This window comes from Indicator indicator, chromosome 27, assembly GCF_027791375.1.
Source record: "Indicator indicator isolate 239-I01 chromosome 27, UM_Iind_1.1, whole genome shotgun sequence".
In the NCBI taxonomy this organism is placed as follows: domain Eukaryota; kingdom Metazoa; phylum Chordata; class Aves; order Piciformes; family Indicatoridae; genus Indicator; species Indicator indicator.
The window spans coordinates 6,363,601-6,390,828 of record NC_072036.1 but is presented as its reverse complement, the minus strand read 5'-3'; positions in this window follow the sequence as shown (position 1 = coordinate 6,390,828).

Below are 27,228 nucleotides of genomic sequence, written 5' to 3'. Positions count from 1 at the left end.
GAATTTCTTACTTTCTGTCATTAGATGTGCTTGCTCTGCAAATATTAAGTGTGAATTCCAACCTCAAGAGAATAGGTTCTTTTCCAAGTAACCACAAACAAAAGTGAAGTATGCAGTAGCTCAGGCTATGGAAGCTAATGGAAGGAGAATGCTGTACAAGATATGAAGTATCTCCTTAGATGGTGTGCTCTGTCTCATGATGGAAACACTGAAGGATGCAGAGAGATCCCAGCAATATATGGGCATTACCCTTCTATCTATGGGACAGTCAATAGCATGGCTAATGTGTTTTTAGCTCTGGATGTGGTGTGCACACCATCAAAATTACCAGTAATGGCTATGTGGGCTTTAAAAGCACTTCTCTGAAATTACAGGGGAATGCAAAGAGTAGTAGCTAGCCAAGCCAGATGTGTTTCAGCAGAGGCTTGTCAGAGCTGATGTGCTTCCTACTGAAAGAGGAAAGAGTGAGAAGGATCCTTGAAAAGAACTAATACTTCCTGCAACTTTCTTATATGCTGTCTTTATTGTATTTCTGTTAAAAGTAATCATTTCTTGGTTTGAAACTCCTGAGTGATTTGTCAGAATTGGCCTAATAAGCATCATGAAACGTTTCTTCTCAGTGGTTGGTACAAGAACTGAGCAGCACCAAGACTTTGAATCCCTAGGGAGAAGCAGTAGTGAAAGAAGATGTAGAAGATAAGTAAATGAGGGAATTTTACATAGCTTTAATCCTTTTTTTTTTTCTTTTTAAAATTTATTATTTTTTTCCCCCACAGATTTCTTGAGGCATCTTTGTAAGAAAAATTAGGCTGCTGCAAGATTTACTGGCTGTCTGCATGTTTTAATGCTTTTAGCTTGCTTACTTGGAATATTGAAAGAGGGAATTGAGAACTGTTTTTATGTTTTTTCCATTCCTTTTTGCTTTAAGACTTCTGTGTTGGATGCAACCAGAAAGGGAGTAAGCAGCTATTGCAATGAGTAGTGTGCTCAGTGGAGAGAGGGTCCAAAACTTTCATGGAAGTTTTCTTACAACACTAAGAATCTTCTCTCTGAAGTTACAACTGACATATCAGATCATCTTTTTGCTTGGAAAATTTCTCAATGGAGGACATGTCTCTGGAAACAAGAAACACTAGTTTTAGGAAATTGTGGTGAAGACCCATTTTGCTGAAAAAGTCTCACCTAGGCTGCAGTCCACAGTTTACAAACTGCAGAGACATGCTGCAGAAAGTGCAAGTTGAGGCTTGTGGGTTTTATTTAATTGCCTCTGGGACTAAATTTTTACTAGGAGCTCAGGGAATACATGGTCCATTATTTTAAGAACACCTCATTAAGATGTAATAAGCCAAGCACATTTATTTGATTAGCTGTCTTGTAGGCTCCTAACATTGACAAAATGAAGCTGAATGTTTGTACGTGGTCTGAACCAGGACAGCTCTCATGAGGAGCAGCTGAGGGGAGTGGGGTTGTTTGGTGTGGAGAAAAGGAGGCTGAGGGGAGACCTTCTGGCTCTATACAGCTACCTGAAAAGAGGTTGGATTGAGGAGGGAATCGGTCTCTTTTCCCTAGTATCAAGTGATAGAATAAAAGCAAATGGCCTCAAGTTGTACCAGGGGAGTTTTATGTTGGATGTTAAGAAAAATGTCTTTACTGAAAGGGTGGTCATGCATTGGAACAGGCTGCACATGAAGGTGATGGAGTCAACATCCCTGGAGGTAGTAAAAAAACATGGAGACATGAGACATTGGGACGTGATTTAGTGGACATCATGGTGTTAGGTCAGTGGTTTGACTTGATGATCTTGGAGGCCTTTCTAACCAAAATAATTCTTGCCTGGGTACAAACAAGCTGAGCCCAGGACCAAAGGCTGGAGTTTTTTGATCGAAACAGGAATTAATATAGTCATGAGTGACAGGACTCAAAGCCATCCTAGGCTGAGACTAGTATTTTCCCTTGTCTACAGGAAATATGTGAATCTATCATCCTGCATTTCACTTTTAAAATGGGCAACATGAAGAAGACAAAGGTAATTTTGTAAGTTTCAACCTTACATTTCTATCAGTCTCCCTAAGTGTCACGGGATGAAGACAAGGGGACAGTTTATTGATTTACATTAGTGTGAAGTGGCACCAGACAGGGCTAGATGAGCATGATGACAGGCTGCTGCAGGCACTGGTGAGGGTGCTAGATGTTTTGGCATCACCATGGTGAGCCATGTGCAATGTCAATTCAACACAATGGGCCTACAGCTGGGAGAATGTAGACCTCAGAGCATGGATCCCATCACACTCTGGCATTTCAGTGCTCTGGCACGACTGACAGGGGGCTGACTCCCAAACAGGGAGTTAGATACATTACTGCCAAACTGTTTTTGGGGGGAAAAAAAAAGTTGAAGGAAGGAGAAACAAGTAAATTTACCCAACATAAGCCTATCTCTGTTAGTGTGAACATATTTTCTGTGTGCTTGTTCAGCTTTTAAAGAAACAGTAAGCCAAGATAGTCAGGTAATTCAGGAATCCTTCTGATTCTGTGTTCATGGATGTGTTCCCTTTCTTTAAGTCTAGCTTTAAATCTGTTCTTTAACTTGTAAAGCTTTCAATTTTGAGTCTTTTTACCAAGTTGCTTTTCTACAATATGTGTAGAAAAATGAAGACCTTTAATTATTTTCAGTGTACACCCATCAGGTTCTGCATAGACTTTAACATCAGAGAAGTCTTTATTGTCCTTGACGTTGCACTCTCTTCCTGGAGCAGACACCAAAGTGGGATATAACTAAGGACAGACAAAGTCATATTTCAGTGTAATCTTAGAGAACTCAATAAGATAAGATTTGTTATCAGTCCACATTTATTAATGTTGTTTTCATTTTCCACTGCAGGAGTCAAACTGAAGTACAGATACAAGATTCTCATTTAGAGAGGCATCAATGTAATGCATTTTACTGTTCAGGTTTTTTTTTTTGTGGTGTTTTTTTTTTTTTATATGCAAGCTCATGTTGTTTGAAAAACAAGAGATTTAAAAGTGAGGCAAAGACATACATTGATAAGCTGCTTATTCTTTTCATTTATTGGTGAAACTACTCTTCCTACATGGATATCCTTGATCTGCCCCTTTCTTTTCCACTTGATGTTGATGGGGAATGGGGTAAAAGTTATGATAACATAAACATCATGGAATTTTTTTAGATGTTAAAGACTAAAATCAAGGTGTTAGGTGTTAGGCTGGAGAACAAAGCACTCTTATTGACAAAGCACTCCTATTAATGTGGGAAAGTGATGATGAAAGATAATTAGAGGGGAAAAATAGGGAATAATTTCTAATCTTTGTCATGTGCTATTTAAACACAAATTACCTTAAGGCAAAAGTGTTCTTGTGATTTTATCAAGAAATAGTCAGATAAAACTGTAACTAACTAAAAAAACTGTGACTAACTAAAAATAAGATGCTCTGTCTTTGCATGTGCATGTTTGAGAGAGAGACCTTGCATTTACTTTAGATTCTTTAGGTTAGAATAACCCTCCAAAGTACTTCATAAGATGAGTTAAACATTCCAGCATCACTGAGGAATCAATATCTTCCTTTTGCAAAAAGAATAATGGAAAGACATTAAATGAAAGTGTGTGTGTCAGAGTCTGCAGAAAACTGCAGCAGACAATGAGAATTGTTTCTTGTGCAGAGATCATCATTCTCAGATATATGGGCTTTTTCTTTGCTGTGTTTTTGAATACTAATAAAAACTTTCTTTAATGTGTTGTTTGGGAGAGGACAGTTAAAATGGATATTTCAATGTCTTCTTAAAACTGTGTTTATTGTGACACAAAATATATTCACCCATATACTAAAAGTGGATTCTGGGAATACACCTCAGCTGCTGTGCAGTGCAAGACCCATTCCAGTATGAAATGAAGTATGGTGGAGGATACAGAAGTCTGCATTCAAAGTGTCATCAGAGTCTGAAATGAGAATGCACTCTAACACAGATAGGGATGCAGTCTGCCTTGCACCTCGAAGTGGAACCCAGGAATTCTGTAAGCTCTGCAGTAGTGCTCCTGCCCTATGCTCTTGCTGAAGTGGAAGAGCTTGCAGCACAGTTCTGTTGCCTGAAAGAAAGAATTTAGCCACTGAATTTTCGTTCTGTTTCTCAATATCCTGGCCCATGTCAAAAGTGCACACAGAAGAATACTCTTCAATTTCCATCTTCAGAACCATAGAACAAAAGCCTAGCCAGAAAGAAATGCCTATGTCATCATCTATTCACTGCCACTCTGTTCCTCCACTCCTGATTTCATTGCAATCCTTTCACTGGCCAGCTTTGCTTCCTCGTTAGCCACCTCCTCTTCATCTGACCATTTACTCTGTAGTTTGTCCATTTCTCCTTAGGCTCCTACTACTGCTCTTGAATGAATTCCTGTTGAGAATTTTATTATTCCTTGCTGCATTTCCTGTAGTCCTGTTCCCTTATTACAGCTTTCTAAAATATCACATAAAGTTTTCACTTAGTTGTGTTTGCATTTAACCAGGCAGGAGATAAATATGACTAGCGGCAGTTACCAGAAATAAGTGCTTTTGCTTTTTAAGATAGAAAGTGTATTGAACGCCTTCCAAATACTCTAGAACTTCTAAAATAATTACTAGCTAGTTGGTAAAACCCTCCAATAGAAGACTGTTTCAGTCAAAGAAGTGACAATAAACACAGGCTTTGAATTCTTGGGGATATGCCTTTTCTGGTCTGCTGTGTTATACTTCCTGAAGGTTTCACCCAAGATAAGGTTCTTGCAGAAGTTCTTTTTAGATGGCTTTAAAAAGCATCTTCTGATGCATTTCGTTTTATACCGTTTGCATTGTGGAAACTTTTGATACATGTCCCAGTCCCATAAATTAGTGACTGTTGGAGCTTAGATTAATGAACACTCATTAGTTATTTCCTTTGCATTTTGTTTCCTCTCTAACTTTGGAGATGATTGCTAAAATAAATTACTTGTGCAGTCGGTGGCTTAAGTGCTTTTCTGCTGCTTTCCTGCTGTGGTGACAAGTGCCTCATTCAATTGTTTCAAAATGAATGCCTTAAGTGGCTTTTCTCCTTTTTGACTGTCCTCAGATACAAACTTCTCTGAAGCTACAACTTTGATTTGTAGGATCATTTCAGTCCATTAGGATTTACTGCAGGAATTTTTCTTCTGAAAAAGTTATTTCCCAATAAGTCATTTCTTTAGTTATATGATGCTGGAACAAATTACAAATGCAGCTTCTAATAAACTTATTAAATTAAATGTGCCAGGTCTGCAAAATGGCGTAAAAAATAATTTTATTACTTTGGGGATAAAATGTGAACTAGTTTGTATTACGAGGGGTTGATATCTCCTCTGCAATAAGAAGAAGGGATTTATCTGCCTAACCCAGGGCTATACTGGAAAAGAATTATTGTTTTTCTAATTTAAAAAAAAAAAAAGTCCTGCCATGTCACACTGTATCACAGATCACAAGCAAGAGTGAAGTGGAAAAAAGAACCTTGTAATGAGGTTTTTTTGCTCTCTGCACTCATCGTATTTACACAACATGTTGCCCAATGCAAAATATTGCATAGCCAAGTGTGTATATTTTAAATATTTATGGATGGTGAATACGTGTGTATATTTTAAATATTTATGGATAGTGAATCATTCCTTTCAGTAAGAAGTAAAAACTACTCCTGATGCTTTAGCACGCCACAGTTATAAAACCGTTATTCAAATTCATTAGATATTCCAGTTCAGTGCAAAGCTCTGCCATGGCTTTTTACAACTTATTGAAACATATCTGCTGTAGATGACCAACTCTGACAGTTTCATGAGATGTGAGTGGTGCTAGGTGAAAAATCTGAAAGTAAATTTCTGTTTCTGTTATCATGAGTCCTACTGGAGGACACGACTAGGACTCTGCTGATCAATGTTTTCTAAACAAATGCACTCATGAGAATGCTCAAATAGTTAAATGGTCATTCTTGCAGTGAAATATATTGTTCTTTTTATGTAGTTTTTCAGATTTCCCAGTGCTGTTGTAGTGCAGTAGATGTATAATATTCCAGAAATTTGCTTCTTTTTCTTACACATCATTTAACCTTCAACTGATACTGGAGTTATGATTTGGGTGACTTTCTGATATGAAGAACAGCTCAAGAGGAAGAGATTTTGGTGTTACAGTAGAATAATTAAGAAAAGACTGGGTGATGACAAATAAGGCTTTTGCAAGTCATTTTCCTGCTTTGAAACCAAAGTTTTGCCTGTCTTTTGATACTTTGTGTATGTGTAGTTAGAAGTGATGAGGACAAGATGATCAGTGGAAATGTAGTAATACCAAACGGGACAGTGAGCTTTTGATATTGCATTAATTTCTTCAGGATGATGCCTTTCTGCTTAGTTTTGTTTTGGGGTTGCTGTTGCTGTTGTTGTTCATATTGCTTGGATTGGGCTTGCCAAATTGAATTTTGGTTAAAGAAGGTTGCAATCACTTCAAAATAATTTGACTGTTCTATTATAATGCTGTTTTGGAACCTGTTTCTGCATCCTTATCAATCTGAGCCATTCTGTGAGGGACTTCACTGATTTTACATGGGCCTAAGAGGCTAACCAACAGACTAGGTTGCAAAAAAGGTAGGTAATAGCTACACAGACAACTGGAAAATGCAGGGATTCTATGTCCAAAGCTCCCTAGTGACAGACAGAATTGACAAAACTTTTTTTTCTACAACTTCTACTCTTTTCATCATGGCTATTTCATATCTCTTCTTAATACCATGATAAAACATCACCTCATTAAGATTTTAAATGCAGATGTTCAATAATTAGTTATAGTATCAATGGAAAGTGAAAATTACAGGCAGAATAAATGACTTTAAGCTCAACTGGCCTATTTTTTAAGCTTGCACCGTTATTAAAGTTTCTCATTACAACTGAAAATATGTTAGTGTGTAACATATTGAATTATAATTAATATAATTAAAAATAATAAAATATTTATCAAAGACTGTTTATTCAGTAGAACTTGTTCCCGTAGAAACAGAAGCAAAAGATTCAATTTATTCATCCTTTATGGCAAATAAACACTCTTCTGCTGTGAATATTTAATGTTCCCCCATCTATGTCTCACAAGAATAAGACAAAAAAATCAAGAGACAACTGAATACAGAAGGTCGTCTTTACTCTTTCACTGGGTTTTATTTGTGTTCATTGTAAAAACAAAACAAAATAGAACAAATCCAGAGTAAATCTCTTTGTGCACCAAGAGCCACAGATGTTTTCTTGGTATTGATCTTCAGCAATAATGATTTCAAAACATTGAAGGCATGCATATGGGGGTTTTGTGTGAAGGCCAAGAAAAATACCAAACACACACAACAAAAGAAAACATGGAAGAAATAGGAGGCTAAAGAGCTGCAATAAGACTGCCAGCAGTCATCACAGCTTTCATCTTATGCAAGTACTGCAGGCTTGTGTTTGCAAAACCTCATGATTTATTTAGAATTTTAATTAAAGAAAAGAAGTTATTGGAACAGCATCCTAGCAGTACCTAGCATCTGCCAACCGTGGCTAATGATTTTTACAGCCTCATCTGCAAACACTCCATTAAAGAAGCTAACCATGATGTATGACACAGCTGAAGCAAATGAGTGAAGGAAAACAAACCTTGCCTGCAGCTATCACTAATACAAGAGACAGAATGAGGGTAAAAAAAGAAAAAAAAGGGAAAGCACTATGTGCAAAGTGGTTTAGCTTCAGAGCTCAATCTCAAGTCCTCAGGAAGAAGGATTGTTACGTACTCATGAGCATGTGAAGCATTTTGGCCTCTGGGTGCTCTCTTGACAGGTTTTTCAGAATTTGCATTTTTTCTATTTTCCAAAGAAAGGAAGAAAAAAAAAGCACTTTAATGCTTAAAAGTATAAGGCCCTTGAATTTCTCTTTAATCATGCTTGCCATTTGGTCTCTCTGTTTGTAACTCTTTGAAAACTAATGCCTTGGTTGAGATTTCACTGTGCAAGATACAACCTTAACTGTAGCAACTGCTGGGTACAGAAGCAGATTACGGTCAGAAGTGGTTGTTGATGGGGCATACAGAGAGATACTGGGGCTATAACTACTCCTATTAGTGTAACAGTGCTGGCTATACTATTTCTGATGTGTTGTGCTCCTCTTACATAGTTGTTGGAGATAAGAAAACATTATTAACCGTTTCAGCCCTTTCCCTTCCCATGCAGGATGCTTTACTGTATTATAACACAATAATATCACCCCCATACTTACCTCCTGCTTTTGTCTCTGGATATCTGCTAGGGAAGTCCTGAATGCTGGCCTCAAGTTGTGCCAGGTGTGGTTTAAGTTAGATATTAGGAAAAAATTCTTTACTGAAAGAGTGCCATTGGAACAGGCTGCTCAGGGTGTTGGTGGGGAGTCACCATCCCTGGAGGTGTTCAAAACTCATCTAGATACGGCACTTGGGGAATGTTTTAGTGAGCATGGTGGTATTGGGTTGACACTTGGATTTGATGATCTTAAGAGGCAATTTCCAGCTGAAATGATTCTGTGATTTTGGTCTATGATTCTATGAATCTTAGGTTTGACTCTTTTCCAGACCTGTCTTTGCGTGAAGACAAGCACCACATGTGAACGTACAGGCACACCAAATCACGGTGTCTGTGACAACAGCTGAGCTCCTTCTGAGGATCAAACAACAACAAACAACCCTTCAAAGGCCAAGTATTGTGTATTTTGGAGTTTAAGAAGGCTTGGGAAAAAAATGTTTAGAATAATAGAGAACTTCGTTTGGCACAGAACATTTTAATGGGCAAGTTCTTGCCATAGCTGAATCTTTGTAAAACTTGACTCAGATTTTGTGCGATGTATCACAAGTTAAAAAATACTCCCCTGCTGCTACTTAAAGTCATTCTATAGCTTGGTGTATTTAATGAATGTATTAAACTTGGGGGTTAGAAGAGGCTGTGTAAAAAGTACTGATACAAAGAAAAGAAACATGCCGAGTTTTGCATTCCCTGTTCCTTTCCAGCAGTGGAGAAATTTATGATCATTGAAAATGACTATAGAAAAAGAACTTGCTTTCTTCTGGAAAATGAACAGGCTCCTTAGGGAATTGAGCCTCTTTTCCTGGCTGATTTGGTTCTTATTCCAATCCCAAGAGCAGTGTAACACTGTTTTTTATTGTTTTGGAAGGAAATATACCTGTATAATAGGTGTTCTTGCAGTTAATACAATCCCTTCACACCAGGCATCTTTGTTAGCATGCTCTGGGTTTCCCTCTATTGTCTGCCTGGCAGGCTTCAGCTGCTTTTTTTAATACTGCAGGCACATATCAGTCCTTTTATAGCAAAGTGAAAAATCCTGAAGCTTTCTTTTGACTGCCAACCACTGTCTATGCATTAAACTTTGCCTAAATACTGTAATTAAGTGTATCTTTTCCACATCCCACATCTTCTCAGTATGCTACCATTCGATCATATGGATATCACAGAACTGGTGTGCTGAGACCCAGTGGGATTTCAGAAATGTCCTCTGAGGAGATACTTCATAAAATGCTGCATACGGAAGAATTCAGACAATTCAGCAGATCTTGTATGAAATCTTAGAAGTCTTAAAGTGTTCTGTATTGATTTACAAAAAAGCAAACTGGACTGAGATTGCTTCATTCAAAGCTGCCGGCAACTTTCAGACAGACAATGGAAAAAGCCATTTGGACTCAGCTCAGAAAAAGCTGTGTCTGCTCTTATTGCCCATCTTGCAGTTTGCTGATGCCTCAGTTGGGAAGCTGACCTCAAATATGATCAAACTAAGCAGTTCTATGAGGCACTGAAGTGGAAGAAGCAGTTGGAGGTTCAACTGTATCTATAGACTCAAGCCAAAATTCTCAGATTTATGTGTTTTAAATTAGTCATTTTACTCCATAATCTGAAGCTGAAGATATTTGCTCTGAGTTTTAAGTGTCTGCCATTAACACAAAATTGACTGGGGATTTCAGATATCCCTAGTTACCCCCAGCTGTGGTCACAGCAGCTCTGAAAAGAGCAACTGTTAAAACATGCATTTCCATGTTTAACTTTAGATCAGTGTAATGTTTGTAGGTCATTGGCTTCTTGTTGCTCTGCATGAACCCTATCTGAGTCAGGTCTGTTGTGTTCCAGTCTTGCTTTCTTACCTGGCTGGATTCTGCCCAGCCCTGTCACTCCAATCCCAAGTGTTTTGGGTGGCCAGAGTTATTCATGTCAGCCTTGTGCAGACAGACAACATGCTTGATTCTTTCCCATTTGTTCCGTTACCTTCACCTGATTTATTTTCCAGGCATGGATTGATGGCCCGGAAACAATTCATTTTTCATATTCTTAGATAAATTGAGGGGGGCAAAGAATCTGTCTCTATTGCAAGAATACATTTGAAATTGATTTATTGTGAGACAATAGAAACTGAGTTTGGGAGCAATTTTTTTTTTAAACTATTGAATTACATTTTAAACTTTAAAGTGCTATTCCTTTATTGGCTCTAATTAGATAGGTGTCTAATCTTATATTTATGGATTTCAGTGTTTGTACAGTTCAAGCCATACATTGAAAATCCGTGCTGGACTCTTTTACTTGTGTGCTGTTTTATAAAGGAAGATAAAATCTATAGTCCTTGAAAAAACAACTTCACTGCCAGAGTAAACTGTGTTTCTAAAGAGGTGCCTTTTGCTGTTTTGTGAAGGACCAGTAGTTTTTATAGTGAGATCCTTGTCAGCCCTTCATGACTTTTCCTAGAGGATTATGAAATACACTAAATAGTTCTCTTACCCAAATTTACTAGTGTGATGGTTTTAAGGCTGTGCCTTTAATTTATTTCAGAGTTCAAGCAGAAAAGTAAAAGAATGTAAATAAATCACAACTGGATGTAAGAAAGCAAAATAAAGATTATTCTAAACACTTCCATTGGAGAGATAGAAACCTCTAAGATTCAGTACTCAAAGTTCAGTCTGACTGGTGCTTTTCTGCTGGGCAGTCTAGCAGGGTGCTTCTGCATTTCTCTTCTGTCTTTGTTTTGGAGGTAACACACTTGCCTACTGGCCTTGAAAGCTCAGTTCTAACAACCTCTCTACTTCTTGTCTTTCTTCCTTTTGCCAGGTGGGTCTGGAGAAGGCAGAGAAGGGGAAGGCAGAGGGACAGCTTTCCTGGCTTTGGCCAGGAGGGTTTTGTGCTGTTTTTGTTAATTGTACATATCTGTAAATATTGTAAATCCTGTATATTTTGTATATATGCATTGCATTCCATTCTAGACTGTAGTTGTTGCCTGTAAATACAGCCTCATTTGCTTCTGAATTGAGCTAGTCTGGTGGTGTTAATGTGGAGGGAAATTTCACCCCACCATACTACAACAACTAGATATCAGTTCAATAATGGCTAGTCAGGTGATGCACAACTGCAAACCAGAAAGGAACCAGAAAGGTTCTAGGAACTATGAATTAAAGGTCTGCTAGAATGAGCCAGACTATGGGAACAATGATCACAATGCTTTTTGTGGAGCTTTGTTTTGATTTTTTAAAAGGTGAAATCTAATAGCATTAAAAATGATGTTTGAAGTTGGTCTTTTATGGGTAGATAGTTCTTTGCCTTTGTCTAGAGACCATAAATAACCAAGTGCCCTGCTCTTTTCTCTGGCACGTGATGAGACTGCTGAGTGTTTGCAGAACAGCAGCATAAATTCAATAGGTCTGATTTTACTCTGGGATTATGGAACCAATCCTGGCAGTGCTGCTGTGTGTGTCACATTAAAAATGAATGCAATGCAGAGCCCTACCAATAGTTCTGGCCCAAGCCACTTCTCTTTTGCCCTGTATCACTTTTGATAATCAAATCTATATCCTGTCAATGTTCTGTTATTCACAGGTGAGTTATTTGGTTTGTGGATTAAATGTACTCAGTGTTCTAACAAGAAGGGCCTCTTATTAGATGTAGGGTGGTGCTGTTATCTCTCCCCCTACTGTATGACTGTGTGTGGTTGACTGAAAGATGAATTCTTTATTTCAAGTCCAAATATAGTGAAATATATTTTAATGCATTGATGGTTTAATTTTATGCTTTTATCTAGTTTAAGACACTCTACAGATGCCCTCTGCTTCCTCACTCTTTCTCCTGATACAAATCACATCTAGAAAATCCATCTGAAGCTTTCATTATGGGGAAGGATCTGGCACCTAGGATTTTTGTATTCTCCTGGGATTTTTTTATTGTTTGGCAGCGGTGAGCAGCACCAAAGTTGTCTTCAAGAAATTCTGAAACTGTGCTCTCATGGATTTCTTCTCAACTTTTAAAACATCTTCTGCTGATGTGAATATCAGGTCTGAGCTTGGTGAGAGGGCAGTATTAGTGACGTTGAGGCTGCCTGTGATGTTTTGTTCACAAAGATCTGCTGGATTACCTTGTATGTATTCTTTTGTTTGTTTGTTTTGCTGGCACATATCTCAGAGGAGACAGAACCAGAGGCATGTGTATTTGGTTTAGAGTCCGTTGTATTAACCACTCTTTTCCTTAGTACAAATCTTACCACAAATTATTGTGGTTGGAGGCATTCAAACTACAGAGAGCCTAAACCACAGAGAGCAAAATGCTGGGAAGACATCTTCCATTAGAAGGCATCTCCTGCTTTCTCCATTGCCTTGAACTTTCAGTCCCACTTCAGGGCTTATATCTTCCTGCAAGCTTTTCTCTGGGAAGATGTACAAAGAACTGTAGCTGGTTCAGAACAAGAGTTGGGTGTTTCTAGGTTTTGGGTGGTGGCTGTGTTTGCATCACCTTACACTAGTGTGACTGAACCTCTGAAGCACTGATGCCTAGGACAGGCAGTTTCTGTAGCAAGTTCAGCAACAAGACTGCTTGATTCCAGCGTTGATAGGTAGGGAGTGGCAATTTGCAAAGAACTAGTCTGATATACTTTGGTCAGTGATGGAGTGGCAAAGAAAACAGGGGCAAACTGACAATTCTGGTGTCCCAGGCTTGGCAGCAACATGAACAAATTTTTATCACTGCTTTCCTTGCAGCCTTTCAATTGAGTGCGTTGCTGGTGTTGACTCCATGTAACCTCCCTGATTCCTTTTCAGTGTAGGTTCTCACTTGTATTTTTTGGCCAATGGGAGAAGTGTCCAAGTACTAAGGAAGTACAAGAAAGAAATAGAAATCTGGAGAGTCCTGGGATGGGGTTTTGTTGTTGGTCTTGTTGTTTTGTTGTTGGGTTTCTTTGTGGTTTTATTTGTGTTTCATTTTGTTGGTTTGGGGGTTGGTTTTTGTTTGTTTCCCTGGGTCATATACTAAAATTTCCAGAAGACAGAAAAGGGGACAGGTCATATTTTAAAGCTCAGTGTGTCTTTTGTGCTGGAAAAGGTCAAGGTAGTAAGTAACCCATTAGGCAGTGGTAGCTGCAGAGTGTGCAGATGAATAGAGAGCACCCATGGAAGCTTAAATCTTGTGTCTCCTCTTGTCATGCAGATCTGTGAATACATTATCTATCCTGTTGATTCAGTGACACTGAGTGAACTAAAATGACAGTGCCAGCGTGCAGGGCACATTTTCTCCAATTTGCAACTAATCATTTTGGTAATGTATGTGTTAAACAATCTCTGTAAATGCCTGAAAATACAGCTTAATGAATATTCACTCATCTGCTTGAACGTAAATGATTACAAAGATTCCATATTACTACAGGCAATTAACTTATAGTTATTTAAGATTTACTTTTTGGTGGCTAGCAGGAGTATAATCCTCCTGGGTTGTGACCAGATGTTTAAACATGAAGACTGCAATTTTCACTTTTATAGCAAGTGTATGCCTCAGTGGTAATGGATTTGACTTTTTCCAGCAAGCATCTCAAATCCTGCAATTTGGTGGTCAGCTTAAGGATAAAGAAATGCTCTGTAAATGAGTAAAACCCAGTCTGCATCTCATATCAGTGGGTCCTCTGGAGCCAGCAGCATAACAAATGGAATCAGCTGCTGGGTCTTTTCACCAGTGGGGAGCAACATTCTCTCTTAATAAAATAACTGCAATGCCACAGGCTGATGTAGTTTGGGAAGAAGTGAATTTTGGACTCACTGAAGCACAAGCATTTCAAACAGCATGTTTGGTTAAGAATGAATGAGTCCAGCATTAGAGCTGGTAATGGAGAGGCAAGATGCCTGGAATCTATTTGCAGCTCTGTCATTGATTTCCAGCAGGAGCACAGATGCATGCAAGTGCTTGAAACTCATTCTTTTTTTTTTTTTTTTTAGTATCTATCTCCAGCAAGCTCTATTTAATAAACAGTTCTTCCTGCAATGCCCCTTCCCCTAGTTCTGTGTTTGTGATTCTAAGGCACTTAAAGAGGCAGTTCCCAGGGCTGCATCTTCTTTCCCTGCCAAAATTTAATACCACTTAACAAAAAACATATGATCTCAAATACTTGAATCTGTTATCCAGAGATAACAATCATTTACTTACTCATTTATTTTAATCTATGCAGGATCCTGCACCATTACTTGGACATTTTCAAACATCAGTCTTACTCATTATTTCTGCAGTGACTAGCTTGAGATGAGACTTGTGCCATAGCTTTTGAATCTCAAATATTACATCAAGATGAGAGGTTTCACCTATTTTCATGGGAAAGGAAGGTCATGCAGACTTGGCTTTTCAGAATCTCTTAGCTGTGCCTAGAAATGTAGCTCCTTGAAGACAGGACTTTAAAGTTCTAAGTACATACCTCAGCAAATGGCCACCTGATCTTCAAAGGTGGAGATTTTCCTTGTGCACCCAGGTTTTCCATCCTGTTAGTTTTCACCAAAATTCCTGTTTTGACTTATAACTGTATTTTTAGGGGCGAAAAGAAAGTCTTGCAGTTCACCTCTAGTGATTTCCTAGGACTTGGTTAGTTTAATGAATACTTGCCAAAGAAAAGATGTTTCTTCATTTGAAATAGTAACTTCAGTACTCTTTGTGCCAGCTCTCTGGAAGCTGAGATCTGTTCCTCTTGAAGCATGTCTGTCTGGGCAACAATGCCACCAGACAATGGGCCAATCTCTGCAGTGTGGTCACTGCAGATGGCAGTCACTGGGTTCTTCCCCATGTTGCAGAAAATTGATAAAAGCAACACCCTTTGCAGTCCTCTTTCTTCATTTCCTGGGCAAGAGGCAAAGCATAGCAAAGAACATACGATCCCAAATATTTATAGCTATAAGCCATAAGCTATTGCAGCCTATTCATATCGATACAAATCCCTAGTCTCTCTGAATGTGTCTAATATTGGGGCACATTATTCTAGTTCTTAGCTATTTACGTGATAAATCACATTTTATTGCATTCATTTTTCATCAGGGTCATCTTGTAATTTAAAAGAGCAGCTGACAGAAATGTTTGAAAAGCTGAGGATGAAGCATTTATGCTTCCTGCATGAAAGAAAGAAACAGAAGTGATTTAGGGAGTCAGCAGTTCTAGGAAAGCCATTTGATTCCTGGCAGCATGAGCCCTGTATGCTATCACTGTGCTCTGCTTGGACCAGGTTACCTTGCTGAACAGATCCTGAGCTCTGGTGCAAAATGTGATATCAGTAGCAAGTCTTATGCTCTTTTTCTCTCCCTGTCTCTCTTTTGAAGCAAATCAATGTCAGATTAACTGCTATAAAAGAAATAGCTATGTTAGAAACAGAAGGTGAGGCCACTAGATAAACCACATGGTATCCTTTAAGGGGTAATGGCTTGTGTTTATAGTGCTTTTCATAAAAAAACAGGAACCTCTTGTAAGTGAACAAAAGTAGGAAGATCCTTGACAGCCTGAAGTAACCTTAGATAAAATGAGCATGAGAAACAGCAAGTCACTCAGGTCTATGAGCAGGGGGTGGGGTCTGCTGTGCACACAGCAGCTGAACTCCTTAGACAAAGCTCATTCTGCTGCCAGAGAGGCCATGCTTGCTTTTTATGCAAGGCCAAGAGCAGGGACAGTTGTTATTTAGATAGGACTCCATGCCTCTGACCTCCAGAGCAGCTTATCTCCCACACCCCCCCCGCAGGGATGCAGTCCCAGCTACCAGCCCTGGGGCTCTGCACTGCCCTGCTGGAAATGGGCTATGGTTTCTCTCTGCAAGAAGCTTTCTCCTGCTGCCATCTTTCTGCTGCCAGAAGCAGCAGCGTACTCTGATGTGAGCGCTGATGCAGCCTGTCTATGCAGCTGGCACATAAAGCCATTGCTGCAGTTCACATAGCTACTCCAGAGAGCTGGCTTTTGGGTGCCCACTCCTGTGCTGGAGTTTTCTGACTGAGTAGGTCAAAGGCTGGGTGTGGTTTATGTGTTGATCCATTGATCTACATGGAATGTGATTATGAGAGGAAACATCCTCCCTTTCCCAGTCTTCTCAATCTTTTTCCTCTCTCCCCAAGGAAAACAAATATACCTAAAGACTGAGTAGGCTTCAAAGGTTTTTTCAGCCACTTCTAGGAGAAAATTTCATTCAAAGCAACATATAACACAAATGAGATCTGGGATAATTCAGAGATGGGAGAACAAAGTAAATCCAACCACAGTCCAGGTCATGCTCCCATCTGCTTTTTACCTTGCTGGCTGAGATATACCTCATGTTGCCTTTCATGTTGTTAGGGTTGCTGTTCCCTCTTTATGGACAGCTGGGAATTTGGGCTGTGAAAGAAAAGGTAGCAGCTTTGTGTTCTGTGTGTGGAAATGTCTACTTCTGACTTAGAATTTATCAAGGAAGCAAAGCAATAGAGGCAGTGAAAGGTTGTTGGAGTTGCTCTGCTCAGTAATGAGGAGGTGCTCTCTGCAGTGATGTTGGATGCAATTGCTAAGGCAAATTGAAGTAACTGAGAGGGGAAAAGACAGTCAATATCATTTTCTTCCCTCCTCTGTAGCATTAACTATTCTACAGGTCACAAATATTTCATCCTACAATAGGAATAATCACCTTCCCTCTGATTTTCCTGAAAATGTTTCCATTTGTTTCTCACATGATTCTGAATATCCTTATAAACCTTCTGTACATGTCAACCAGCCTAGACCAGCTGGGGTTTTGTTTTTTGTTTTGTTTTGTTTTCTCTTTAATCTAGAAAATGTGGCAATAAATTTGGTGATATTTAAAAACCATTTCCTTGTCAGGCCTCTCTCAATTTCCAGTTGGGCTGAAAGCATACTTTGCTCTTTGTAGAAGAGCAAAGCGTAGTGTCATTATGTTTTATTTGGAGTGTCTTTCATTCCCTTTAATCCACTAAAATGCCTTGTTGCTCATTTTAAACACCAAGGAGTGATGGCTTCATTGAACTATCCCATTCATCAACAGCTCAATTTACTCCTGCCACTGCCTGGTGTTGAGAATCTGTTGCCAAAATGTGTCAGACACAAAGAAACTCTTCTTGCCTTGGTGACAGATGCCTCTCCCGAACTAAGATTTTTGTGCCTATAAAATACTGTTTCTTTTTCTCATCACAGGCTTATATGAGATAGCCACAGTGCCATCAGCACAGTGTTGTTCCACCAGGCTGGGTCTACAGATGACAATACAGATTTGTGCCACTGTTTTGCAAGTCTGGGTCAGCAGCTAAAAGCCCAGTCCAAACACTGGACATCTTTAGGGTGCTGTATCATGATACCAAGTTCTGCTTTAAATGGACTACACCAGCTCAGGTCCTATGCCATGTTAATGCAATTATGGGATTCTCAGAGCTGAGCTGATTTGTCTCTAGGTCCTATGACCCACAGTCAGCCTTGTTTGGGTGGGTACAGCAGAACAGGACCATGCCTCTACCCTGTCCTTCTGTACCTTGAATTGCTAAGGAAATCAACTCTAAGCAAATTTTTTTTTTCTGTTTTACTGTCTTATTTAATACCCTTTGAATCCTTTTGACTGGTTTCAAGTACCTAAGGCATATGAAGAGTGTTCTCAAAGACATGATGATCCTTGACATTTTCTGGAGAAAAAAAAAAATCACTGAGAGAATATCAGTGGAAGCTTAAATCTTAATGGACACTTTAAAATTTGCATAGATGGTTAAGATCTCATTTGAGTTCACTTTGCATCCTGCAAATATTTCTTTAAAGCAAGGAACATTTCACCTTCTCCAGAATCCCTTTAGGATTTTGATTTTTTTAGAGAGCCAATTACAAAGGATTGCTTAGAGAAGAGGAGGCTGAGGGGAAACCTCATTGCTCTCTACAACTATCTGAAAGGAGGTTGTAGTGAGGTGGGGCTTGGTCTCTTCTCCCTAGCATTGGGTGATAGAATGAGAGTACATGGCCTGAAATTGTGCCAGGGAAGGTTTAGGCTGGATATCAGGAAATATTTCTCTATGGAAAGAGAGGTCAGGCATTGGAACAGGCTACCCAGGGATGTGGTAGAGTCACTGTCTCTGGAGATGTTCAGGAAATGTGTGGACATGGCACTTCATAGTTTAATGCCCATGATGATCTTAGGTTGATGGTTGGACTTGATGACCTTAGAGGTCTTTTCCAACCAAAACAATTCTATGATTCAATGATTCATGTGCACTTTTGAATAGGACCTAAATATCCCCTAAACCTCCTAAGGAAAGAAAAGATTTTCTGTTTCTATAAGATATAGAGAGGAAGATGAAATAGTTGGAAGAAAGCTCTTTTACCTGCCTATTTTGAGTTGCTTTAAACCTGTCCCACTCATATTGTTACATTGCACCAAATCTAAACTTCAGGTTCTCCATGAGCAGACCATTCCTTCACATAGGGAATTGATGATCTTTTCTGACTGAAACAATTCAATGATTCTGTATCTGCCTTATTGAAAGGCAAACGTAGTTTAATGTTAATTATTCCCAGTTAAGTGGAACTAGAAGAACAATAAAGTTCCAGTTTGTACACCTCTGGGGTACTACATATGAGTTTGGAATAATAGTAAAAAGGACATAAGAGAAACAACATAAAGTCAAGAAAGGAGAAAGATAAGCAGGTAAGACATGGGAAGACTGAAGAAGCAGAATTTCTGTATTCTTTAAAAGAGAGGTCTCAAAGGACACAAGAATATTAAAATACCTTCCAAGTAGCTCCTCTGAACAGAGTCACTATCTACAGTTCATAGAACATAAAGAAGTGGAATTAAGGAAGGGATTTCAAAACAGAAAATAATGAATAAAATTCTACTGCTGTAGTAAGGAATTAACAAAATCTGAGTTAGGCAGAGTCAGTGAAATGCTAGGTGAAAGATTAAGTCATGTAATTGATATTTAAATGGTTTTTATTTACAACCCAAGAGGAGCTCAGACTTCACTAGGACAATTCTTTTATATTAAATACTAATTGATTACTAACACATGGCAAATTGAAAACTAACTACCACGGCTTTGGTGTCTAGTCTTTTATTTCCTAGTCTTGGCAGATGGATTTGCTATTAACTAATATAGATAAGTGTCTTATTAAATAAGAATGAAATTGATATTCAAGGACTATCACTTAATAACTTGCTTACATTGTTTCCATTAGGCTTCTTTTAGATTTCTGCAAGGGTTGATTTTTTTTTTTTTTTTTGATCCCCTCTCTTCTTCCCATCTTTATGCCTGAGGATAGTAATGATGAAGTGAGAGCAGAAAGTCATAAAAATAATTTCATTCTTTGGCAAATAGTAAAACCTTTTCTCCTTCCTAAACTGCACGGAATGTGCCTGTGATTAGACAACAAATTCAATAAAACAAAGTATATTGATTGCCAAAGGGAGGATTATTTTTCCCTCCCAAACTAATGATGCTAGGCACAGTAGGAGGCTGTTTAGAGTAGAGCTACTTCTTCAGACAGCTGTCATCTGTGAGAGTGATCTGAGTGTCAGGGATAACATAGTGATGGGCAAAAAATAGGATTTTATTGTCACAGATATTATCCAGAGCCATTCTAGATGTTCTTCTAAGTTAGCTGTTGTTTTTAATAGATGGATATTTGATCAGGTTTGCTGTTGCTCAGCATTTTGCATCTAAGGATTTCAAAACAATGTATCACTTAAGCTAAGCAGCTTATTTTTGAATGCCATCTGATGCAAAACTTAGGTGGAAAATGGCTGTCTTGCTTTGTGAAATTCGTCTTTCAAAACTCATGCATTCTTGTTTGTCAAAATTCTGATCCTAAAGTGAAGTTTTAAAGGAATTTAATAAGCTTTAAAAGATGAAGTTCCTTAATGTCAGTGCTTTTCCCTTAATGCAGAAATTCTTAATTTAATATCTCTATATTGTTATATTGTCCTTAATTTTGCAAAAGTTGTAGTATTTCTACTACATCTAAACAAAACTCTTCAGTGTTATCCATGTTTTTGAAACAAGCAAGCAGAAATGATTTGTTTTGACACTTCTCCTCCAAAATACAATCAAATTGGATGCATCCTTGTGAAATGTTTTCGTTCCCAAGTAACTGCATTTTTTCTGACAGGACACTGCTTGTCCCACCAGCAGTATTTCCCCCAGCTTAGAGCTGCTTTCTATTTTAACTGAGGCCCAAAGGACACACTTTCTAGATCACACAGGAGCTGGTGACCCATCTTTCATTAAACTCTGGGGCTCCTGGCTTTTCAGGACTTGTTCATGCCAGACAGCTGCAAATACAAGAAGTGGTTCAGCATCCAACATTGTTCAAAAGGTGAAGATATGCCTGGCCATGACTTTTTAAAAACTGGGACTAGATTTGGGGTGTCATCAACTTGCATCAGAAGTCTTTGTTCAGGTAATGGCTTGACATCTAGAGTTGGAGGAAGCAGCATGCTGACTGTCCTGTCCAAGCACTTCTGTTTGGAGTTTGAAGAAATGTGTTTCTCAGTAATCTTCCTCCTGTAGGAAACATGTTTGATCATTGCTACTTTTTCTCATTAGAGAAAAGGAAACTAATCCATGACAGCACAGTGTCTGATGTATGCTCCCTCCTTAGAAAAAACAGAAAAAAAACAGATGTAGTTAAAGGATTTTTACACCCTGAGGAGCTTTCTACAGAGACCTCAGTTCTCAAGTATAACACATCCCACTGTGATCCATAGATTGATCCTGCTTTAGAGATCTTTTAGCCAGGGGTTTTGTTGCATTTAGGGTAGATGCTGGCATTGATTTAAAACAGCTGCTAAATAAAGGCTGTTCAGTCATCTATACTTCAATCAACATGATATGCCCATTCAGTTCTTAGTATGAACTCTAAAATTCACAGTCAAATAATTCACACCATGTATTGTCATAGTCTCACAATCTTGTGATTTTCACGTGGTGACTCTCTACTCATGGCCATGGGAAAGCTCTGCATTTTTGTAGGCTGGAATACTTGGTGCCACAGGAAAACAAGATTGCACAATGCTATTAGAAACTGGTCAGTTTGCTAGGGTTCAAAGGGACAGTGAGGCATTTCTTAGGAGGAAACTGATCATTGATTAAATGTATAGTGTCACCACACATGATACTCTCTTACTGCTTGGAAATTACATGTTCACCTTAGACTCTCTGGGGATATTTGACACTAAGCAAAGTGATAAAATTTACAAAATGCACCCACTAACCTCACAGTAATTTTTTTCTTTTCTTTCTTTCTTTCTTTTTTTTTTTAACTAACACTATTTTTCATATTTTTAGTCTTTACAGTGTCAGGCCTATTCCTTCCACCTGACACTTTCTTCAGCAGATGTAGCAGCTATATAGGTCATCTTCTCATGGATCTGTCAACAGTGACAAGCAGTGTGCATCTGCTGCAAGTTTATCTGCTGGCAGTCCTGATAAAGTGTCATGAGTGTGCTTACCTGTTCCTTGGAGATGTTCCACTTCAGTGCAAAACTGAATTTTGTTACTTGTGTTGTCCAGAGCATCAGCAAACATTTGTTTCAAATTGATAACAGCAATGAAACATTTTTGCCCTTAAAACAAAAGCTTTGTTGGTTACTAATGGGAGATCCTCTTTTTGTTCTCCATTTATTAGGTTTTATCTTTCTGGAGTGGTATGACTATGTGCTACTCATAAAGAGAGTTTAATTGCCACTTTGTGCTTCAGCACTCTTGTAGTTACCAGTGATTAGGAATGCTGGCAATTTTAGCAAATAATTTCACTCCTGCTCCACAAAGAGGACCTCATATGGCATTTTCATTGCAGGGGATTTACATTTTGTTTAATTCTATCTAGGAAGCCTTTCTAGAACTATTCAGATCCTTTCTTTTGGTGCCTTGTTTTCTCCTCAAAGGTTTTCCTTCTGTTTCTGTTGTGCAGTTTCCTTCCCAAATAGTGATGTCTAACATTTAATTACCTTTCAGTATGGGCAGATCATGTACTTTATTCCAGCAGAAAGCAAAACCCAGTGCCAGTGTCAATGTAGTGTCCACCTATCACATTTCTGGCCCTAATAACATACAAACAATATTGTTTGCCAGAACGGGATGATGACAATTTCTCTTTTAACCACTTGCAGTTCTGAGGCAGCAAATATGTCCTTGCTGTGGCACAAGAGTTTTCTACCGTTTAAGATGTGGTTGCCTTCCAATATCTGAAGGGATCCTACAGGAAAGGTGGAGAGGGACTTTTCATAAGGATGTCTAGCAATAGGAATAGTTTTAAGCTGAGGGAGAGTAGGTTCAGACTGGATCTTAGGTAGAAGTTCTTCAGTACAAGGGTGGTGAGGCTCTGAAAAAGGCTGCCCAGGGAGGTTGTGGATGCCTTCTTCCTGGGAGTGTTCAAGGCCAGCCAACAGCTGAGTCTAGTTGAGAGGCATCCCTGTCCCTGACAGAGTGGATGATCTCTGAAGTCCCTTCCAATCTAAGCTGTTCTATGATGATTCTATGAATTCCTGATGAGTCCTGTAACATTAGTCCAGTCAAGAGTTCATATCCTCAGGAAAAGAGAGCCCAAGTGAACAACAGGTTGTCTGTTGGCTGTCCTAGTGAATCTCAAAGTAACTGGCACTGCAGGATAAGAGCTACAGTCCCATGGCATCATAAATGTGTCCTGTCTTTTAGTGATATAGTGAAATATAGTCCAAAAGGCAGACACAAAAACCATTTGAACTCTTTCCTGGTTTTGAGAACACTGACTTCAATCTAGCTGAGGCATCTTGAGAAGTCTGATTGAATTCTCACAGAAAATAGAGTGGAAAATAATTCTTTGTCGTATTTATGCTAAATTTTTCCAAGGAAAGACTTTAACCTCCTGATGCCAGTAGCAGTGAAAATGTCTACTCTTTTAGTTAACCAGTGATTTTCCAAGCAGGCAATTATTTGAATGTAAATTATGGTGATGATCTTTCAGCTCTCTTTTCGTGGTCTTAGAATTCCCTTACCATTAGTAAGAAGATAGTCTCAGATTTTTTTTTTTCCTTACCTACTTTAAGTTTCAGCCCTCCAGTGCCTGCTTTCACCTAAGGGAGAGCAATGGTTTGATGAGGTTTCATCATGATTATAAATATTTTTCTCCCTGGTACTGTTATATGGTTTGTCACTTCCCATTTATTATTTTGGTTTCATGCATTCAGTTCATGCACTCCTCTATAGAGACAAGGTTACAGTTATAAACCTTCTGTTTTCTGCCTTTCTTTTCTCTTTGTGCTAATGCCTGTAAAACTGAATATAAGGCCTTGTGCATTGTATTTTGAGCTGAGTATTGTTGAACAACGCAAGACCTACCCCTCTGCAGAAGGATTACTCTTCTTAGTTGGAAGGCCAGCCATGGAGTCTCTAAAGAGATCTATTTGGCTAAAGGTGCTGCTGTGCATGCTCTGCAGATCTTGGTGTGATGATGTGAAATAATGCTCTTCCTTTTTTTCTGTTTCTAAAAGCCAGCTAGGTTTCTCTTCTCCTAGTGTTTTGGTTTCTCTAAGATGTGTATACAGATTGTCCAGAGTCCACACTCTCTGTGCTCTAGTAAGGACCAAGTGATTTTTTCTGGGTGGGACAGTCTTTCCTTGTAGGTGTAGCCCTTTACTCTGCGGCCCCATTGCAGCACAGAAGATTTAGCAGTGACCTTGGTCTGCACACCAACCTTTGCTACTAACTCTAACTATCAGAGTTATCACTGCTGGAGGCAACCACTGTCTGTGAAAGCCTGGCATTGACTGCAGAAAGTGCAGTGACTGAGCAGAGAGTGAGGTCTGTGACACCCACTTTTGGCCTGTTTCTCCATATTTGTAGGGTAGGTGGGAGGGCAGCTCTGTCCTGCCACCCCTCACACCCATTCTGCAAGAGAAAGCATTCACTGATGGGATGTGGCTCTGCTCTTACTGCTGAGTGTTGCGACAGTCAGGCAATGAGATATGGCCCTGCTGAAAGTGCAGATGGCAGTGGCTGAGGAGGCACTTCACAACAACAGGGAAAAGCAGAAGGGAGGGCATTAGGAATGGTAACTGTTACACAACTGGTAATTTGATGAATTGACTCTAAATCCTTCTAGATTTCCTTAGTGTAGTTTGCTTAGTTTAAATTGAAGATATCCATATACGGGGTTAGGTTTTACATACTGAGTGCTTGCATCAGGTTGTTCCTCTTTGCAGGATGGAGTGGGTAATCAAAACAAACCCCCTGTTTATCTGTCATTTGCATAAAATCCTGCAAGATATCTCAGGGCAATCCCTGTTGTACACAAGTGATTCTTTCTGTCCTATATTTTATCTGCAGATACAAACTGGTGACAGCTGCTAGCTCTTTGGCAAGGTACCACAAAGCCATGTATCCTTCAGAGGAGGTGCCACTTCAGTGATAGTTCCAGAGATACACAAAGTTTTTACTTGAAGTTTATCTGCCACCAACCTGCTCGAGATGTTTTTGGTAGAAAAATATGATTATTGCTGTTGTGAAAACAAACCAACCAACCACAATGTCTTTTGCACAATTACATGGCTGTGAATTTAGTCAGCATGTTACATATTCTTGTACTAATGCACAGATCAAGAGCCTGACTATGTGTGGGATCTAGTTTGTTCTCAGGGATGCATTTTCAAGGATGCCTTTTAAAACCCCTGATGACAAATATTCATAAATGCCTGCTACTTTATCATACCCTCTCTGTCTTTAAAATGGTCGTGGCGCTGTGATGCTGCTGTCTGAGAAGATGTTTCTCATTCTGGGCTCTACTAACAATCAATTTCTTAGCACCAGTCTGAGATTCTCTGATGATGGTTAACCAATCCCCATTTGTGTCTTTCTGTTATTTGCATTACAATACTGTCTGTGATTATTTAATCATCTGTTATATTATCCTTGTCTTGTGGAAGTGTAACATTTTTTTGGAGATGAACCAAAGGTTTATGGCTAAAACCCCTGGTGTCTCCAGCTCCCCTGGTGTCTCCAGCTCCTACCTCATTTGCTGCAAATGCTAAGGAGGAGCAGATGAATAAAGCATGGAATACAGCCTTGGCAATACTGGGTTTTTTCTCTTTTGTTTCAGGAAGAAAACAAGAGTTTGGGCAAAGTCAGTTATTATCATGGCAGTGTTGCAAAAAGAAAAACAGGCCAAGAAAAGGTATTTCATATCAGCATACTGAATACATTTAAGTATTTTTCTTCCTCATATAGGAGAATTTCAAAAGCAGACAGCTATTTTAGATCAAAGGTCAAAGCGCTTATACTTGAAATCCTCTTTGCTTTCATCTGATGCTCTATACACTATTATTCTGTGAAAGTGTATTCTGTTTAATCTCCTTTTATGCTCCTCTCTTAACCTCTTCTTGCTCTTTTCTCTCCAAAACTGCATTTTCTGCCAAAGTTTCTATTCACTGAAGAATGATCCCAGACTGCAAAAGGGAACAGAGCAAAGAGAAAGGATATATATATTTTTTTTTTATGGACAAGCCGGTATACGGCCAAGGACTCTGTTCCTTTTGATTCCACATTATTGTTATGTAAAAGCAGGCCTTTTACCTAAATTTGTCACAGCTGGCTCCTGATCATTGGTTTTTTGGTTACCCAGTTCTCCACACTTGCTGTCTGACTTCCAGAAGTGCTGACCAGCCGACTCAGTTGTCAATGACAACTGTCCCTTACTGTCTAAAATCTTAATTAAGTCAGTCTCAAGTCTTCTCAAACTGAGCATCCTGAGTTAATGACTACACATTATGATAGCTTCCTTCCAAAAGCAGATCAAACAAAATTAACTGTATTACTTTAAAAGGAAATTACTTTGATCTTTCCCTCCATTGCTAAATCTGTGTTAATGAACTGACTCTACAAACACCATCAATGCTGTGCTGCTGGTTCTGAGATTTGATGTCTGTGTCATATGTCGAGGTGTGTATTTGATGTGCATATATGTATGAAACTGTACAGTAATGGCCCTACACCACTTGTAGCTTAGTTGTCACAGTGCCTTGTAGCTAGAATTTTGAATTTCAGATATAAACAACGGTTGTTTCTGGAGGCCTTGCTGGATGTGAGATGGACCAAGGAACAAAGCAGAGAGGAAGGAAAGAGTAAAGATCAAATATAGGCTACTCCCCTTTTACAAGGTAATACTTTCTATTTTTGTGTGTTCCACCTCTCCTCAGACTTAACCATTAGCCACTAGCTACAATTGCTACATCCCATGCTTCTACACAGTGCTGGAGGGTGAGCCCAGTGCTGGAGACCCTGGTGCCTGGATACTCTGAAGGTACCTTTGTCCTTTCTCATTCTCAGTGTAGTGACAGATGCTAGTTGTCCAGCCAGTCAATGCTCATGTCTCTTGTGCATCTCTCCTCTCCCAGTGTCACTTACTCTTGCTTATCATTTGTGGCATACTGGTTAACTCTTTTTCTTCAATCCCCATGATCATATTTTGATGTGAGAATTATTTGAGCCCAGTGCAAGCAAGTCAGGGAGCGGGACAAGCACTCTAATTAATTCTGATATAAATACTTTTTGGTTTGACTGTTTTCATCTTTTAGTTTTGTCACTCGAATTCCTCAGAGAGGAGCATAGCTAAGAGCTATCAGAAGTTTTTGTTTGTTTTAAAGTTCATATGCACAGATGTTGCAACCTATTGAATAGCTTAGTGGGTAAAACCCAGTACTCCCATTGCTGGGTAAGGGATTTCATCATAAAGATATTACAAAAAGTCACCAGCACTATTCTTCTGCTGCCTTTTTTTTCAACGCTGCTATATGTTATGTTGTACTCAATGGTACCATTGCATGTTAATCCTGTGTAGAGCCTACCTACTGAATCAACATTGGCAGCAGAGATACTTGTGTGCTCAGTGCCTCTGGTATGAGTAACACCAAGTTACCTTGTGAAAACTTAAGCACTTATGACCTC